Source organism: Phytophthora infestans, genomic scaffold (genome assembly GCF_000142945.1).
Source record: "Phytophthora infestans T30-4 supercont1.47 genomic scaffold, whole genome shotgun sequence".
Lineage (NCBI taxonomy): Eukaryota > Oomycota > Peronosporomycetes > Peronosporales > Peronosporaceae > Phytophthora > Phytophthora infestans.
The window spans coordinates 384,119-390,196 of record NW_003303712.1 but is presented as its reverse complement, the minus strand read 5'-3'; positions in this window follow the sequence as shown (position 1 = coordinate 390,196).

Below are 6,078 nucleotides of genomic sequence, written 5' to 3'. Positions count from 1 at the left end.
TATGCAGCGTGTTTACGCTGGCAACGAGGGCTCGTTCGGTCGCCAAGGTGGTCCGCGAGCTCCCAAAGCTGGTGCCGGACGTCGTCAAGTCGACAGCGATGGTTCGTCTAGTGACGATGACATTTTGGTGCGTACATTCGACGAGGAAGATCCTCAAGTCGTGTTGATGCGTCAGATGAATGAGCCGGCGACGCTGAACGACGTGGACCCGACACCGAGGATTGAAATGGCAACGCACCGACCGTTGGATCGCATCACGCCGCTCTCAGACTCTCGCAACAAGAGCGAGAACTGTATGCAGTGGCTCCGTGGGTTCGTCTATGAAATGACTGGAACCCACACAGATGCCGATAAATGGTACATTTCATTTGAGCTAAGTCTACGGGACGGAGCCATTCATTGGTTCCGTCAGCTTCCGAAGAAGACGAAGCGCAAGTGGAAGCTGTTGAGCGACGCATTTATCCGCTACTACTGCTCGCAGTTCACGCAGACGGCACTGTCACGTTACTACTCTGCAAAGCGGGATCGTAACGAACATCTGTGCGACTCTATATATAAACAGGCTGAATGGCTACGCTCGGACCGCCCGTCTAGACTTCGAGAAGAGTGGTCGCGACGCGAAAGAACACGTACAGCAGTTCCTGGCAACATGCGATGATGACAAGCTGGCGGAGAGTCTCTACCACGCTCGAGTCGCCGACATTCACGAGCTCGAAGATCATCGAAGATGTTCTCAAGGGCAAGGAGAGAATGGCCAACCGTGACACTGAGTACCGATACTCCAAGCGTCGTGACGCGCGACGCGACGATGGGTACGCCCGCAACAATCGGCGTGATGACCGTCGCCGCGATGACAACCGCAACAAACCAAGCGTGACGCTCATTGAAGCCACGGTGGATGACCTACTAGCTGAATTAGAAGGTCGTGAAGCTGGTCAAGGGGGCACCGAGTATTCAAACGAAGATTCGAACGCTTACAACGATGTCCAAGACGAGTACAACGACTTTCAGCCCGATAATACCGATGGTGATTTCTCATTGGATGAAAGTGACCGATACCTCGCCGCTGCTAACGAAAATGAGCGCCGTGCAGCTGCTGAAGGCACCTACGCACGCTCAGACAACCGTCAACCGCGTGAAAACACGCCTGACCGCGAGAATGGCTTCAATCAAGATCGCCGAGGTGGTGACCGTGGGCTCAATCAGGACCAACTCGGTCGACGTGACTTCAACCGCGACAACTGACGCCCACAATACGGACCATGCGCAGTGTGCGGTGGCATGAGTCACTCCGCCCACTACTGTAACAAGCGATGCAAGTTCTGCAAGCAGCTCCACGATGCTGGACAATGCGAACTTTTCCGCAACTTCCAAGTTTTGTGCGTACTAAGGGCACGAAGGAGGAACTCCCGCCTGAGCTCAAGACCGTCGTTCAAGAACGTCATTTAAACTAGGCAGCCCGCCAACTACAACTGGGTTGGTCCCTATCGGGCTGCCACAGTTAACCGAGCCTTCAATGGAAGCAGAGTGTATCTTTGCTTTCATGGGGCAGAGTGAATGGCCTGATAATTACGTAACAAGTGTGAACGCGACGGAAAATGAAAAGGAGAGGAGAAGAATCCTCGGTGGAGGTGTTGGAGGGAGAGTGGCGTGTGCTGATGCTGATGAGGGCACCAGCGAGGGTTCGTTCGGCTTGGTTTCGAGTGCAGCGCGAGACGACGAGCCCAAGGGTCACTCCAAGATGATGAAGTTGAACCCTGGCGAGAGACAGGGGTGGTGGTCGGCCAAGAAATTCGACCGACGGATCCGAATGAGAGCTCTGGTGCAAGGCGCTGTGAACGACCAGCGAACGAGGATCCTCCTCAACACAGGAGCGAACGTTTGTGTGATCACTGTCGCCTTTGCCAAGAAGTTGCGACTCCGAGATGTACCCGATCACGGACGCCGCATTGACATTCAAGGAATTAACGAAGGCAAGGTGTCTACGACGCGACGAGCGTGCGTCAAGATTACGCTCGGATGGGAGATGGTGTACGAGTTCGAGATGTGGGTAATGGCGCATAGTGCAGGCGTCGACGTGGTACTCGGGACCGACTTTATGATCCCAGCTGAGATCCGGTTGGACCTGTTTCAACGCGCGGCGCAATTACCGCACGAAGTTCAAATCCCACTGATTAAGACCAAGAATATGATCGATAGCGAGAAATACGGCTCCCATGTTAACGCCGGGCCACCCGAACGTTTGGACATTCATGCGCACGAGTGACGAGAATATCGACTAGCGAAGCGCCAAGTCGGACTGGAGGAACACGTACTGTGGGCTCGTCGGATGAACAAGCTAATCCTGTCTGTGGCGAGGTTTCGACGTGGACGGCCTCAGAGCATTCGATTCCAACGTGTCTGATCGAACTGTGTACCTACCAGCACACGACTCGATCGCGATGTGGATTCCAGATGGGGATTTGCCACGAGGTGACGGCTATGTGCGTCTGGAGTCCAAGAAGTACCAAGACTGGCAAGTGTTGGCCTACGAAGGTTGCAGAGACCGCGAGCCCTATCAGCGTGAATCTAAAATCTACAAACAATGGCTTGCACCGCAGCCTTCGGCAGTTGATCGACCGGACTATCCAGAACCCAGTGGGGTACTAGCACAGCCTCTAGAAGACTCGCTAGTGGCTTCCAGTGATCGTCTGACGTGTGCAGAGCGCTGGGCACTGATCATGGAGGAACGTGAACGAATGGAAGCCTGTCTGGCGTCTGGGGTGACAGCCGGGGACTCGGCTGATGGTCAGCCTTCCGAAGAACCTTTGGACACTTACACGACCACTCACGGCGGAGGCAATAATAAGAACGAAGCCTCGGTAGCGCGTACACACGAACTACTGAGGCCGGTAAACGGGGTACCTACGCCAACGAGTGTTCGTTTCAAGTCTGGGGTGACAAAGGAAGCGACAAGTAACAGCACTGAATTAGATAGAGTCACCATTGTTGACGAAGCTGTCCCGGACTTGTGTGCAACCAAATCTGCGAACGAGACATCGGTGGTTGACCCAGAGGATGCAGGCATCGCGCTGAAGGTGTTGAATACGGCACCGAGTGTTCATTGCAAGATTGGTGCGAATGCCGAACTGTCAAGACAGCGGCCGACCGAGGAGCTGAACAAAAGTCGACAGCCCAGTATGTCGGTTGCCCGCGCATTTAATATTGCGAACAACGACTCGGCAGGTGGCCCAGAGATGGGAGACCAGGATGGGAAGGAGATGGACCCAGTACCGACTGTTGAAATCAAAGGGGATGCCGATGTTGAGTCAAGGGAAGAATCCGTAGCGACGTTGGACGGAACGTACATCTCGGTTGCTCGAGTGCTAACGACCGAAGGAAATGAAGCAACGGAGGATACGAGAAATGACTTCTACGGACACCCGGTTAGCAACATTGGCTTGGAAGACTACGCGAAGGAGCTGGCGTTCCTGCCGGACCTGACCGAAGAGATCAACACGACAATAGACTACACTTCGTCTAATGTTGCTGATCCTCAGTTGTCGACTGATCGCCGAGAACGTCTGGTCGCGACACTGAAGAACCACGAGCACATCCTGATTGATAGTGGTAACGCGCTGCCGCCGCCAGCCTACGGCGCGGTATGCGATATCGACACACAGGGGGCACGCACCAATTAACCAGTGTGCCCGGCGCGGGCAGCTACGATTTCTCGGCAAACTGTACGAGCTGCTGCGCTTTGTTGCGAGCAAGACATATCGCCTTTTCAGATAGTCCATGGGCATCGCCGATCGTGATTGAGATGAAAAAGAAATGGCTGGACATCCGGCTCTGCATTGATTACAAGATGGTGAATGCTATCACCGCGATCATGGAGTATACAATGCCGCTAGTCGACGACCGGTTAACCGATCTAGAGCGCTACCTATGGCTCTGCTCGCTGGTTGCAGCAAGCGGCTTCTGGGCGGTCATGATGACCCTGTGAGCTCGTAAAGTATCGGCGTTTGTCTGCGCACTCGGCACTTCGAGTGGTTGCGCATGCCCTTTGAATTAAAGGACGCGCCGATGATCTACCAGCGTATGATTGACAACGCACTCTGGGGGTTCGTTCAGCCTAAAGGAGGTTGGTTGGAATACTCGGAGAGGATGCATTTAGCTGAAGAACTGACCAAGTAACGTCGTGGGCTACGCGCCGAGGGTTCGTTTCAAACGAAGTTCGCGGCAGACCGCGAAGCACCGGTAGAGACCGACCCTGTACTACAACTCGTCAACAGCCCTGTCGCTGACATGTTTACGAACGGGGAGCCAGACGAATCATCGCTGGTACCCGTGTTTGGTCGACGGTCGTTTGTGGATGACATCTGCTTCGGTGGTGAGGATTTCGACAGCTACCTGGCGACGCTGGACCGATTGCTGGCAAGATTTGCACAGTGTCGGATCAGCATTAGCTTCACCAAGAGCATCTTCTGCCAGCCCAAGGTGGACTTTTTGTCGCATAAAACTTCGCCAGAAAGTATCAGGGATGACCCCAAGAAGCTTGCGGCCATCATCGAGCTTTCGTTTCCAGCGAGTAAGAAAGGCATGCAGTCGTTTCTTGGAGCGGTTAATTACTACAGCCGCTTCATACAAGACTTTGCGGTCTACGGTGCGGCGCTGTACCAGCTTAAGGATGAAGACTTTGTCGTTGAAGGTGGCCTTTTTGTGGCACGTCGTTTCTTCGAAAAATTGAAGACGAGTGTTTCACATTCACCCATCCTAAGGCACTTCGACCGGTCGAAGGAAGTTAATGTCATGCTCTTTGCGAATGAATGGGCGTTGAGCACTACGCTAATGCAAGAACATGAAGGCAAGTTACACCCCGTACGGCTCCTCGGTCGTGTGCTCAAGGAGGCCGAGATGAACTACCATCCTGCCGAGAAGGAAGTTTTGGCGTTACTTCTGCTGTTGAAGACCCAGTTACGTCCAGCTGGCAGGAAAGACGCTACATGTCTATACACGGTTCTCGACGTTAGCGTGGGTGCACAAGTCGAAGTCTCTCTTCGGACGCGCGGTCCAGTTTGCCGTACTGCTTTCGCAGTGGCATTTGAAGGTGCAGCGCGTGAAGGAGAAAGATGTCGCCTTCGCGCAGCTACTGCAGTCAAGCATCACGAGCTTCGTCGACCTGGAAGACTCGCTCGCGCCGGTGGTACCTCCAAACAAGGGTTCCCCGACTATTCGAATGGACCCCGCGTTGCTGTACGCCAGGCTTCCCCGTAATTACAGCGGATTCGTCATGTCTTTTGACGGATCAGCGAAGACAGAGAAGTACGGTGGCTACGGGAGTTGTTCATGGGTGCTGTGGAGCCTTCCTGAGGGGGAGATAGTGATTGCTGCAAATGCTTACCTCTCGGCCACCACGGTGAATGAAGCAGAGTATACAGGTATAATAAACGGTGTCAAGGCTGCTATTGCGCACGGTGCCGAGGATTTAGTCATCGCTGGTGACTCAAGGCTCGCGATTCAACAATCACTAGGGGTGATCGCATGCAGGAAGGAAACTTCGCTAGCACTGCTGAATACTCACAAGGAACTCGCGGCCAAGCTTCGATCTGTTAAATATCTTCACGTTGTACGAGAATACAATGCTGCCGCGGATTTGTTAGCCACTGAAGCGCTGGAATCAAAGGTCAGTCGAGTCATCTTGGCTGAAACTCGCAAGTCGGAATTGGCGTCGCTGAATCGCATCCAGGAAATGATCTACGAGCCGGATGAAGACTCGGTAGATGTTTTGTCACGAGGAGCAGAGCGTCAGGTACATGTACTGTCAGGCAGCGAGTCTTCAATGTGAAAAACTTTCGAAAATTTCGTAGTTGATTACGGCTCACCAGAGTGTGATTATGGTAATAGGGCAGTGATGACTCAGCGACAGACGAAAGCCAAGAAACGCGTCAGGTTTGCAGATGAACACTCGGAGGAGGTCTCAAAGGCTCAAGAACAGCATGAAAAACGACGAGGGGAGACGTCCACCGAAGATTCAATCGGCGAAGATTTGCCAGACCATTCTCACAAGACTGTACCAGCGGCATTTCCAGATGCGGA